General features: G+C 35.0%; 1 long non-coding RNA gene across 4 annotated transcripts; it reads right to left on the reverse strand.

Moving 5' to 3' along the window:
- Positions 1-989: 989 nt before the first annotated feature.
- LOC127002098 (uncharacterized) lies at positions 990-14,663 on the reverse strand. 4 transcript variants are annotated; one of them, XR_007755714.1, is made up of 5 exons: positions 14,537-14,663; positions 10,222-14,402; positions 8,586-10,149; positions 4,319-8,481; positions 990-4,226 (listed from the first exon to the last, which is right to left on the reverse strand). It is a non-coding gene; the product is annotated as an uncharacterized LOC127002098 (long non-coding RNA). The 4 variants fall into 4 exon arrangements; XR_007755716.1 differs by lacking the exon at positions 14,537-14,663 and having other exon boundaries at positions 10,295-10,424; XR_007755717.1 differs by lacking the exon at positions 14,537-14,663 and having other exon boundaries at positions 990-4,214; positions 4,314-8,481; positions 10,222-10,370.
- Between the last annotated feature and the right edge of the window lie 6 nt (positions 14,664-14,669).

Raw genomic sequence — 14,669 nt, forward strand, 5'->3', positions numbered from 1 at the left:
TTCTTTCCCTCTTTCTTCTTATTCTTTCTTTTTCTTTCCCTCTTTCTCCTTATTCTTTCTTTTTCTTTCCCTCTTTCTTCTTATTCTTTCTTTTTCTTTCCCTCTTTCTTCTTATTCTTTCTTTTTCTTTCCCTCTTTCTTCTGTTCTTTCTTTTTCTTTCCCTCTTTCTTCTTATTCTTTCTTTTTCTTTCCCTCTTTCTTCTTAGTCTTTCTTTTTTTTCACTCTTTTTCATTATTCTTTCTTTTTCTTTCCTTCTTTCTTCTGATCTTTCTTTTTCTTCCCCACTTTCCTGTTTCCATTTTCTTCAGCGCCAAGTCTACTCAACCTCTCAATAATAAAATAACAAGTCAATTAACCACACCAAAATAAAATAACAAGTCAATTAACCACACAGAAATAAAATAACAAGTCAATTAACCACACAGAAATAAAACAAGTCAATTAACCACAAATAAAATAAGTCAATTAACCACACAAAAATAACATAACAACTCAATTAACCACAAAAATATATAAAAACTAAAGAAATACACGAGGAAAAAAAAACACACACATCATATTTTACCCAAACGAACAAACATGAACAATAAAACACCTCGACTTTTTGTACTAGTATATTGTAATTATTATTGATATTAGTCTTTCTCTATTATGCTTCTATTATAAAAATGTGCAGAATATAGAGATGTAAGATAAAAAATAAAGTAGTATAACATTCATTACACAGTTTCCTCTGGTACCCCGGCGGCCTGGGCAGGGAGGGGGGCAGGGGGGGAGTGGAGGGGGGTAGGGGGGGTGGGGGGTAGTCCTCTGCTTCAGGCCTCTTGTTTAGCAACTGGATGAAACAGGACTAGACTGACGACGCATAATTAAATCCATTTTTTTTCTTTTTTCTGATTTTCTAGATAAAATTACATCCATCTTTCTATTTTTTTCTATTTTTTTTTCTTATTTTTGAGACCCTTATTTTCTAGAGATGCCACATATTTATTTCCATCTTTCTATTTTTTTCTTATTTTTTTTCTTATTTTTGAGACCGACACCACAAAATTAGTCTTTTTTTTCTTTTTTCTTATTTTTTTCTTATTTTCTAGAGATGCCACATATTTATTTCCATCTTTTTCTTTTTTTCTTATTTCTTTTTCTTATTTTTGAGACTTACACCACAAAATTATTTCAATCTTTTTCTTTTTTTCTCATTTTTTCCTTTTTTTTGAAACTGACACCACAAAATTACATCCAACTCTCTTTTTCTTATTTTTATTTTTTTCTTATTTTCTAGACTGATGCCACAAAATTATAGTCCATCTTTTTTTCTTTTTTTAAGTACTAGTTTGGTGGACTTTTTTTTTCTTAATTTTTTCTTCTTTTCCAGACTGATGCCGCATAATTGTAGCCTATCATTTTTTTTTTTTTTTTGTCTGGGGGGAGAGCAGAAGTTTTGTGGTCTTCGTTTTATTTTTCTTCATTCTTTTCTTTTCTTTTTTATTGTCTCTTATGATCTAATTCTTTATTCTGCCTCTAATGATCTAATTCCATATATGTAGCTTCAATACATTTCTGGTGTGTATTTCAACATTTATCCTGAAAATTTCCTTTGTTTTATGTGCGAGTATATTAAATTTCGTGTGCATTTCATAATCCAACCAGAAATTTATGTTGAATTATGCAAGTAATTAAATCTAGTATCACTTTTTAATTTGTGCTTCTAAGTACCAATAAATTACCAATACTCTCCAGTTTTATGGCACTTAATACAACACACTTCAAGTTAACAGCCACTCTAGTATCCAGTAGTGATAATTTGAGGTTTTCTCTCCATACAAATGACTTAGAACCACATCACCAGCTTTCAAGTTAGAATTTGTGCTTTTCCATATACTAAATCACTAATAACCAGTTTCTCTATGGTTTACAATGAGGTTAATTTACATATAACTCACTCTCCCTTCATATTTTAAGTAACAATTTGGTTTTCTGTCCATATCAATGCATAACCATGATTTTTTTAATGGTTTCAGTAGTAAAAACATGAAATAAGCGTCAGTCGAGACCTGCCGTGCATTACTGGACTAAAAACCTACGGTGATGGTATACGTTACGAGACTAGAGTGGATACGATACAATGTAAAGCCTGTAAGGTGAACCACGAATGTACTCGGTTCAAACTAACATGGCGAATAGGCCCCTCCCCCTTTTCCGAGCAAGTGTACACCATTGGCCAATCCACACACAAGTCACTCCTCCTCTCTGTTTCCTCCTACTGCATGGGATTGGTGGAGGAAGGAAGAGGAGGAGAGGAAAAGAAAGGAAGAGAGAAAGGAAGAGAGGAAAGAAGAGAGGAAGGGAGAGATGGGGAAAGGAAGAGAGATGGAGAGGAAGAGATAAGGGAGAGGGAGATTGGGAGAGGAAAGGAGAGGGAAAGAGAGAAGGGAGAGAGGGAGAGAGGAAGGGAGAGGAAGGAGAGGGAGAAAGGGAGAGTGAGTTATCGCTGGGTCATCCTCCTGGGAAAGCTTGCATCCAGAACCAAAGAGTAGGATAGTTTGGCCCTACTCTATGGCTCTGGTTACATTCTAAAGGTGGATGCCAGACAAGGACTGGGTGGGACTTATTTTCCAGGTTAGGTTAAAACAGAGTACATATTTACCAGGGAAATGCTATATACCCTACAGCCTGGGGTGCAAAACTGGCACATCTGATCACAAAACCGACACCGACAGACAGGATGGCAGCAACTGAGGGGAAAACAGCCATTCCACTGTATTTTGTTCCCTATGGGGTTCTGCCGTAAGAGTGAAAATTATATGAAAGCACTAAGGGATATTCAAGGTTCTAGTTCACGGTATTTTGCTCCTTATTGCGTACTGCCACAGGGGTGAAAATAGTGCAGTGTATTCCATGATATTAAGGTGGTATCGTACATTAACATACACCTTAGTTTGCTCTCCATTTAGTACTGCCATATAAGGGAAAATTAAGTAATATATCTCGTGAAATTTTGATGCTTTCCTACATTAACATACATCTTAATTTGCTCTTTATTCAGTACTGCCATATAAGGGAAAATTAAGTAATATATCTCGTGAAATTTTGATGCTTTCCTACATTAACATACATCTTAATTTGCTCTTTATTCAGTACTGCCATATAAGGAAAAATTAAGTAATGTATCTCGTGAAATTTTGATGCTTTCCTACATTAACATACATCTTAATTTGCTCTTTATTCAGTGCTGCCATATAAGGAAAAATTTAGTAATGTATCTTGTGAAATTATGATGCTTTCCTACATTAACATACATCTTAATTTGCTCTTTATTCAGTGCTGTCATATAAGGAAAAATTAAGTAATATATCTCGTGGAATTATGATGCTTTTCTACATTTCCTGCACCTTAATTTGCTCTCCATTCAATACTGCCATATAAGGAAATATTAAGTAATGAATCCCATGATATTAAAGTGATATTTAGTTGTATTCGTATCTGTCATTCATGGCATATTCCTCTCCATGAAGTCCTGCCACAAGGGTGATAATGATAAGACACAAATTCCTCTAGATAAGGATGAGCATTGCATTCAGGGTATTTTGCTCTCTACTGGGTATTGACACAAGGATGAAAATACACTACATAGCACATATCCACTTCCTCTCTTATCTATCCTCTCACACACAGCTGAACGTCACACAGGAAAAAAACTGCAATTATTAACTAGCTATATTTACCATTGTTAGTTTGTGATGGTTAGTTATTATCTGTTTATGTTTATCATTGTAAATTTGTAGTTGTTTGCTCCACATAAGATGAAGACTGGAATTATCGGCAAGTGATATTTATGAAAACAAAAAGCTTCAAGACCTAACACTCCTGCCTTACCTAACCTCCTGCCTACAACTCCCCTTCTTCATGTACATATAAATTATCTTGTATCTTTTATATATGGATTTGAGGGGAGTATTGACACCTCTTCATCCAAAATTGACCTCTCTTTCGCCCACTAATTTCTACAACTACTATTACGAACACAAGAATCTTCTACATAACCTAACTTCCTGCCTGCCTAACCTAACCTCCTGCCTATAGCTAGCCTTCTTTCTAGTGGGGCGTATCAAGACACCTCTCCATCCGAAATTGACCTCTCTTTCGGCCACTCCTTTCTACTACTACAAACACAAGAATCTTCTACAAAACCTAACTTCCTGCCTGCCTAACCTAACCTCCTGCCTATAGCTCGCCTTCTTTCGAGAGGAGAGTATCAAGACATCTCTTCATCTGAAACTGACCTCTCTTTCAACCACTCATTTCTACTACCTAACCTCCTGCTTGACTTCTTTCGAGAGGGGAGTATCAACACCTCTCCATCTGAAATTGACCTCTCTTTCAATCACTCATTTCTACAACTTTTACTACGAACATAAGAATCTGCTACATAACCTAACTTCCTGCCTGCCTAACCTAACCTCCTGCCTATAGCTAGCCTTCTTTCATGAGGGGAGTATCGAGAAACCTCTATATTTGAAACTGACCTCTCTTTTGGCCACTCATTTCTACAACTACTTCTACAAGCACAAGAATCTTCTATAAAACCTAACTTCCTGCTTGCCTAACCTAACCTAACCTGCCTACCACTCGCCTTCTTTCGAGAGCGGAATATCAAAATGCCTCTCCATCTAAAACTGACCTATTTTTCAACCACTTATTTCTACTTTTCTTTATGGGAGCAATGATTAGCAGACTTATTTTTAGTTATATATTTTTTGACCTTGAGCTGTCTCCTTTACCGTAAAAAAAAGAAACTAGAGGAAGCAAAATACTGTGGAAAGGCCTGTTATTTTCCCACTCGGTTTAGAAAGACAAAAGCTTCACACATAACACGTACATTCTCTCTCTCGCTCGTTTTTCCTCTTCATCGCGTGACAAAAATACGCAAGGAGTGCACAAAATTATAGGCTAAGCACAGTTCTTTTTTTTAATCTATGTTCATGTATATATTAACGCCAGACTTCTTAAACGTCGTATCAGAAATTATTAACAGTTAAGTGGCTGGTCTGGCTTTTCAACTCAATTTTTGGACGTAGTTAGACAGAAGTGTTGGGTTTCCACAGTTAAGTCGACTTACGTATTACAAACTCAGTCATATTGGATTTTCACATTTGTTGAGATATTAAAAACTCGTCATGAAGTTAAGAAAAAAATCAACAAAACTATTACCAACTCGTCATGAAGTTATATAAAAAATCAACAAAACTATTACCAACTCGTCATGAAGTTATATAAAAAATCAACAAAACTAACAACCAACGCCTTGAAAAACAGTAAACAAAAGACAAATCAGCCACAGTTTTTGATAAAGACTGACACGATGTTCATAAAATCCGGCGTAACTCTCTTGTATCACCCTCCATGATTTCCTTTCACTTATAATTATTAGGATTTGTAAAGATGGACCCAGGAGTGAAATAAATAGATAACAAAAATAAATATGAAAAACACAAAATTATATACATCCTAAGCACAGTTCATTCATCTACTTCCATGTACATAAAACTTATTGTATATTCATTTAGATTTTTTTTAAGGTGGACCCAAGAGCAAAATAAATGACTTAAATATAAAAAAGTGCATAAAATTAGACTAAGCAGAATTCTTTCATCTATATTCATGTACATATAAATTATCTTGTATATTGTATATGTGGATTTGTTAAGCTAAACCAAGGGGTGAAATATATAAACATTCAACAAAATAAATTCATAGATGACTGAAATCACTGTTATAAATGATCTAATACCCTTACATACACATATACATTTTTCTGTCATACTCCATTTCTTTAGTCTCACTTATGAATTAGTTTGGAGATGAATTAAATAAGATAAATAAGTAAAAAATAAATTCACATATGACTGAAATGACTAATCTCTAAATGATCTAATTCCCTTACACACACATATTATATACATTTTTTTTTCTATCACATTCCATTTCTTTTACTCTCACTTATGGATTAGGAGTTTGAGGCTGAACCAAAATAAAAAGAAAAAGAAAAAAGGAATTGATAAAGTAAGCCAACAAAAAACATATTCATAAATGACTGAAAACACTGTTAAATATGATCTAATACCCTTACACACATCCACATTTTTTTCTAATACACTCCATTTTTTACTCACTTATGAATTTGGAGTTTGACGATAAACCCAAAGATAAATAAATAAGTAAACCTAAAAACATATTCATAGAGGCCTGAAATCTGTTATAAATGATCTGAAACTCTAACATACATTTTCTCCATACACTCCATTCTTTACTCACTTATGAATTTGGAGTTTGAAACCGAACAAAAAAAATAAATCAACAGATAAGTATAGATGCGTAAACCAACAACAACAACAAAAAAAAAATCATATAGGGCTGGGATGAAATTAAGACTTCGTACGATATATTTCACCTGCGTTAATCGGTAATCTTCCCCTCGTTCACAGCGCACTCATTAACCTCTCAAATTAACACCTTCAGCACTTGGGCTAATATCAACATAAATAGACCAACTAATAAATAAATAGGAATAAATAAGAGGAGGATACTCTCAAATAAATATATACAGTCTAATGCTGCTGCTAACTGGTCGCAAAAACTAGGAAAGGACACAGAGGCAACGCGACTGGAATGTTGAAAATCTAAACAGAAATTAAGGCAATACACTTTGTAAGTCACACACACGCTGAGCCGAACGATATGAATAAGCTGAAGAATAGTCAAAAGCGAATGTTGGAAGCCGAAACAAGAAACAAAAGTAGAATAACTCGTAAGTCACGCGCACACACACACGCTGATCCGCTCTTAATAAACAGTAACAAATGATATACATACGCTGAAAAAAGTCGTAAGCGAATGTTAAAAGTCTAAACAGAAACCAAGGCAATATAGTTCGTAAGTCACACACACGCTGATCCGCTCTTAATAAACGAACGATACGAATAAGCTGAAAAAAAGTTAAAAGCGAATGTTGAAAGTCTAAACAGAAACAAAGACAATTCAGCTCGTAAGTCACACACACGCTGAGCCATTCTTAATAATCAGTAACGAACGAAATAAGTAAGCTGAAAAAAAGTCGAAAGCGAATGTTGAAAGTCTAAACAGAAACGAAGGCAATTCAGCTCGTAAGTCACACAAACGCTGAGCCGCTCTTGATAATCAGTAACAAACGATATACATAAGCAGAAAAAAAGTTGAAAGCAAATGTTGAAAGTCCAAACAGAAACAAATGCAATATAGTTCATAAATCACACGCACACTGACTCGCTCTTAACCCGGTAGCAAGGACGGGCCAAATTTGTGGCTTTACCGCGTACCAGCGACGGGGCTTATTTTTGGCTTGACATAAACCCCAAAAAACAAAGGATGCACCAACTGATTACAAATGCGTTGTTATCTATTATATGATGATTTGCGGGAGTGATGATTTTTTCTCATTAATTCGCTTAGAGGAGCCTTTAAGAAACATGATCCCCGCAGCTACCGGGTTAATAATCAGTGACGATCGTATGAATAACTGAAAAAGTCAAAAGCAAATGTTGGAAGCGTAAATAAAACCCAAAAGTATAATAGATCATAAGTCACACACACACACACACACACACACACACACACTGAGTCGCTCTTGATAATCAGTGACGAACGATATAAATAAACTGAAAAAAAGAGACTGTCAAGGGTATCATAGTAACAGAAAACTCAATGTAAATAACCAAGAAAGATAATAAATGAATAAATAAATAAATATGTATCTTGTAGCATATTAAACACACTCAGTTATTCTTCCTCAAAAGCTAAATAAAGGGGAAATAATTGCATAAATAAGCCCCAAAAAGAGAGGCATATATGTGTCTCTAAGGTAATCGCACTCAAATCTCCTTCATTATAGTTTTTCAGGAGGCAAAAACAAAAGAAAAAAGAAAAGAAAAGAAGGAAGAAGAAAAGCAGTCACACTCACTCAATCTTCATCAAGCTAAATAAGGAATTGAGAAATGTATGGATAATCAAAACAAACAAGCATCCAATCTTCTACTTCAAGTAAAATAAACAACAAAGAACTGTGTAAATAATCTAACCACACAAAAACCAAAACAATATACATAACAACTCACCAAACTTAAGTCTCTCTCATTTTAACCTCCTATGAGACCAAGCACACACACTCAAATACACTCCAAGCATAAAACCCAACAAAACACATAAATAAACCACTTAAACGTCAATAAATATCTACGAGAACCAAGGGATGTGGAGAATCTAGTCTGGTCTGGTGCATCTCAGGGTCGTATTAAAAGACATTTTTTCGCCCGAGAACACATATTTGACCAGGCTTTCATAGGAGTTGTGGGCATTTCCAGCAGTAGTTTTATGACCCTGGTGGTAGTGTGACCCTTCCTCTGTACCGTGAACCTAAAGAAACACTCATTAGAACCCAACTGATCTCCTTTGTGGGCATTTCCAGCAGTAGTTTTATGACCCTGGTGGTAGTGTGACCCTTCCTCTGTACCGTGAACCTAAAGAAACACTAATTAGAACCTGATTGACCCCCTCTTTGACCTTTAGAAATAGCTGATGTGAGACGGGAAAGTTTCTTATAATACTGATCTCAGACAGAACATGGTTAGTAATGTTAATAATGGTATGCTCAGAGATTTATGACACTCCCTGCTTTCGCTGACATCAAGGCTTTGCGCAACAGAACAAATTAAAGCCTTGAGTCGTTCCTTAAGTGCACCTTTAATAACAATAACAGAATAGAAATAAAAGAAAAGAAAGAGAAGGAAAGAGAAAATAATAAGATAAATGTCATGGATAAAGTAAAACAAGTTGATATAAGACAGCAGATATAAAAATTGAAGAAGCATCGATGGACAACACCAAAAAAAAACTAATGAATAAAGAAATACTAATAAATGGACAAGGAAATATTAATAGACAAACCCTCACAGAAATACTAATGACTTTTTCTGAGGGTGTTAGAAATAAATAATAAATAAATAACAAATGAATGAATAATAATAACAACTAAATATATGATGACAGTGGAGTAAGACGAAAGGAATGGAAAGTAGCCTCATTAACCTTTACTTAACGATCCTGATGTTCACTGTTTCCTGTATGTAACGTTTTGACGATTGAGACGTTGAAGTGAGTAACTGAAGGGTGGGAGTAACGTAAGATATTTATAATAGAGAAGCGGCATAATTTAACTTACTTACTATTCTGAAGTTATGGCAGCGATGCAAGATACTGGCGTCAAGTGGTGGTTGTGTTGCGGCTTGAGGGGGAGGGGGGGGGGGGGCAGTAGAGGGGGAAGGGAATAATGAAAGGAAAGAAGTGAGGAAAGGGAGAACGAGAGGAGGAAAGTCAGATAGAGGGGGTGAGAAGGATATGAGAGGAGAATGAAGTGTATTTAAAAAAGGCCTGATGAATTAGATTAGAATTTTACTTTGGATTGTATAAATGGAAGCGACGTAAGACATTTTGATAAAGACTGAAGAATTAGAGCGTTTTCCTGAGGAGTGTATAAATAAATATTAACAGTGGTGAGATATTTGTAATTGGATTGAAGAATTAGATTAGAATTTTATTTTGGATTGTATAAATGACGGGTGGAAGCAACATAAAATATTTTGATAAAGACTGAAGAATTAGATCATTTTCCTGAGGACTGTATAAATAAATGGTAACAGTGGTGCGAGATATTTATAAAAGGACTGAAGAATTAGATTAGAATTTTCCTTAAAGACTTTGTAAATGAAAAATGGGAGTGATGCAAGCTATAGAAAAATGACTTAAGAATACTATTAGCCTGTACCCATTCTTCAAAAACCTTACTGGCCACAGAAACAAATGATAAGGATGTACAGGACAGAAAAATACTCAACTATGTATACCCATCCTTAAAAACCTTCCCGTTGCCTTAAATAAATAGCAAGTGATGGATATACAGGATGAAAAACTACTCATCTTCACCTATTCATAAACACCTTCTCAGCATCAAAAGTAAATAAATGTAAGAGGGTACAGTAGAAATGCTTGCACTTGAATATATAAAGTGAAATAAATAAAGGTTAAGGGGGTAAAGAGTTAAAAAATGCTTGTTAATCTACAGTTCTTGAAAATATAAAGTGAAATAAATAAAGGTTAAGGGGGTAAAGAGTTAAAAATGCTTGTTAACCTATAGTACTTGAAAATATAAAGTGAAATAAATAAAGGTTAAGGGGGTAAAGAGTTAAGAAATGCTTGTTAACCTATAGTACTTGAAAATATAAAGTGAAATAAATAAAGGTTAAGGGGGTAAAGAGTTAAGAAATGCTTGTTAACCTATAGTACTTGAAAATATATAGTGAAATAAATAAAGGTTATGGGAGTAAATAGTTCAAAAATACTTGCTTACCCATAGCACTTGAAAATATAAAGTAAAATACAGGTCAAAGGGGTACAGTAAAAATCCCTGTTTAACCATCGCACTTGAAAACACACAGCGAAACAAATAATATGGAGTGCTTCAAGATATCTACAAACCACGGAAAAATGCAACAGTTACCCCTCTACTTGAAAACAGCAATAAACACGGCGCCGTATTAAACACTAGAACATCACAGCTCACACGTCCAACCAAAGGGGTGTATGTACTGGCGTCCACTGCCTTGGGAAAGTATACGTACTCAGAGTGCTATGCGTCACCACTGCATCTAGACATGTAAACCTAAAACACCAGCGTGGAAGCGAACACATTACGAAGTGGTTTAAGGTCCTCGCCGAACCACGACTCTGCTTACGCTACATCGGAAAAAAAGTTGAATTAATCGCTTCTTTACTGTGTCTTAGAGGAAAGTTATCAAGTCAAGGTATTTACAAAGATGGGCCATTTCAGTGCCAAAGAAATTATCACTTTATCTAGTCTTCCAGATAAATAAATATAGTCGTTATACAATATGAATAACTCTGAGCCGATAAAATCTCACTGAACCCAAGTATTTACACCAATGAAAAGTTACTGAATTGAAATATTTACAGAGTTATAGGTGTTCCAGTGCATCAAAGAAGAAGAAATTACTGCATTATGAAACTTCTTGAAATATTAATACTGTGAAATACTACACGATATCAATTATTTCCAGCCATTAAAACATTACCAAATCAAAGCATTTACACAGATGGGCTTTTCCAAAAGACCAAAGGGATTATCAGTTTAGCCAACTTCTTGGAAAATAAATAATGTTGAATGCTACACAATATACAAACTATGTTCAATTAATAAAGAGATACTGAAACAAAGTATATACACAGTGAGGTCTTTCCTGTGTGCTAAATAAATTACCACTTCAAATAACCACTTTTTCCGGGTTCTTCAAAAAATAAATTAACTTTCTACATTACATAAATTAATCAATACATACAAATTCTAATAATGAGTTAACACAATACTAGTGAAGGAAAAATGTATTCTGAAATCTCGTGCTGACTGACTAACCAAAATATACATCAGAACCTAAAACAAAAAACTAGGCAAATCTACACGACATGAATAATCTTGAATCAACATATACACATTTTAACCCGGTAGCAGCGACGGGCCAAATTTGTAGCTTTACCGTGTACCAGCGACAGGCCAAATATGTGCCATGATATAAACCCCCTAAAATAGATGATACATAAACTGATCACAAATGCTTTGATATATATTATGAAATGGTTTGTGGGAGTGATGATTTTTTTTCATTTTTCTCGCTTAGAGGGACCATTAAGAAACATGATCCCCGCTGCTACCGGGTTAACAACGAACCAACACTGTAGTAAGCGGGAAGGTATAAAAATCTAGCCCAGAAAAGCAAATAAACACAGAAACTCAGACTTTTCCTCCCATCATTGGTCTCATAAGCTGGATCTACCCAAGCCACAATTCTCTAACAGACATTATGCATCTTCTATACAGTTACACTTAAATGCACCTGTTGATGTGTGTGTATAGGTAGGGGAATGCACAGTAATTGAGTCCGTCTTGAAACTGTGCGGTGAGGTTTGGTTTTATGAGTGACAGGTACATGAAAAAATAAATCTTAACGTACACTTGTGCAAGCAGACGTTTTTTTTGTACAAGATCTATGGAGTGAGAGGTTTAGTTAGCTGTACGACACACATGCACGTACACACACACATGCACACGCGAACGCACACACGCACTTCAATCCCCTTCAAATCAAGTCGCACATATAATTACGTCCCACAAAAATCTCATTCGTTGCACACACATGACTAAGAACGGTAATGGACAATGCATGACCAAAAAGAAGACCGTTACGCAAAAAATATATCACTGAATTATGCCTGAGGTGAAAATAAGCTAAGAATATTAACAACAATAAAGCAGAAGACAAAAAAATATAAAAGTAAACATAACAAACACCCAACATAACATACAAACCCAAAAAGAAAGATTAGGATGTTAAACGAAGAGAAAACGAAGATAAACAAAAATAATAACAATAATAAAAGCAATCTGATCCCCCAGTGTGAGTCTCGGCAAAGCACTCATGAGCCACTATTTTGGTATCCGCAGCCTCGTATAGTTATCAAAGCCCTTATACTGGCATTAGGGACAGAAATGAGCCGCAAAACCCAATCGTCACCTTCATGAACAAACTGCAGTAAGTCAATTTTTTTCTACTTGTCGGGAAATGGAAAAAGAAACAGTCTCATTTTCTAAGTCGATTTGTGATATAGGAAAAAAGTTGAGGTGGATTTTAGAACACTCACACGCTATAAAGGCAAATGCAGCTTAGTTTTATTTTTTTTACGGTAGTGGAAGCAGCTCAAGGGAAACATAAGAAAAGAGAAAGAAAAAAAGGTCTGCTATGCTACGTTCCAGTAAAGAAAACTGAACATGAGGGTAAAAATGAGAGGGAGAATTTCAGATGGAGGAGTGACTATACCAAAACCACATCACCTGATAGAAAAAAAATAAATAAATAAAAAGATCTAAGCAAAAATCTGTAAACTCCTGAAAAATGACTTAGGCAGTTTGTTAACGAGGGCAACAAAATCAAAGCAGGTATCTTCAGAATCCCAAGTGACACCGTGCATGCATTTCCCAGGCTCTCTCTTTGGACACTGTAACATCTTCTTTGGTGGTTTGAGGGAACGCTTGCGGAGGTATGAGTATTTTTGCACAATGATCAGCACCTCTAAAGGGGAAATGCAGAACCCAGAGAAACAATGAGCATAAGAATCAGGACAAAAACTTAGGGGAATATTATAGGAATTTCTGACACTGGTTTAAATCACCTGAAAGAACTGAAATAAGGTAGAAATCATGAACCCTCAGACGGCAGCAGTATTTGAAGAGTAGCTCCACCCAAAATGAATCGTCTACATACAGTCACTGCCGACCTTAAAACCGTAGCATAAATATAATTACGCCGCATAACAGATGTTTTAACAATCGTCTACATATAGATTCTACCGCGATTTGGAAGTGCTGTTATATTTCTGCCATACAAAACCGACTGACTGAATATAGAGTAGACTGAATATAGACTGTATAGAGTTGCACCGCCGTCCAAGGGTTGAAATTATTCTAACATTGCTTTAGTTTTTGCGACAGAACTGAAATGTGGGTTAAAGTGTAAATACTCAAGGAAAAACTATTAGAATTATTCCCACATTGCTCAAATTCCCATGACAGAACTGAAATGTGGGTTAAAGTGTAAATACTCAAGGAAAAACTATTAGAATCATTCCCACATTGCTCAAATTCCCTAGACAGAACTGAAGGAACAAAATATATAAAAGAACTGAAATATGGGTTAAAATATACATACTTGAGGAAAAGCAATTAAAATTATTTCCGCATTGCTCAAATTCCCTAGGCATAACTGAACGTACAAAATATATAAAAGAATCAGGGAAGAATTATCTAATTATTCTATCACTGCCTTAGTTTTTTCCTGACAAAATAAAATACGGGTGAAAATATATACAAATTCAGGGAAAACTATTAAAATTATCCCAACATTACTTCCAATTTTCATGACATAGATGCAATAAGGAATGAAATAAAAAAGAATATAAAAAAACTATTCTTCCACTAGTTTAAATCTCCTGGAAAGACATTAATATATATATGAGCTAACTTATATAAACTCCGGTAAAGCTCTACTATAATAATCCTTAACACTGATTTTGATTTCTGAAAAGACACACTATGGACAAAGACTTAGGGTGATCCTTCCATAGACTTCTTATCTTTTGGCAGAGACAGAATACAGAGCCAAATAAAGCTTGTAAACACTACTAATATTATTCTTTGCATTGGTTAAGTTTCTCTGACATAGACGAATCATACTGAAATGTGACCTCCAGGGCATATTACTGAAATTATCCTGCACTGACATAAAATCCGGGTCATATATAAACTTTGGTAATCTTTTAAAATTAGTCTTGCATTGGTTAAGTTTCCCTGGCATAGACGAATCATACTAAAATGTGACCTCCGAGGTATATTACTGAAATTATCCTGCACTGACATAAAATCCGAGTCATATATAAACTTTGGTAATCTTTTAAAATTAGTCTTGCATTGGTTTTGTTTCCCTGATGAAGATAAAGCAGCCTGAAATATAA

The sequence above is a fragment of the Eriocheir sinensis genome, chromosome 22, assembly GCF_024679095.1.
Source record: "Eriocheir sinensis breed Jianghai 21 chromosome 22, ASM2467909v1, whole genome shotgun sequence".
Lineage (NCBI taxonomy): Eukaryota > Metazoa > Arthropoda > Malacostraca > Decapoda > Varunidae > Eriocheir > Eriocheir sinensis.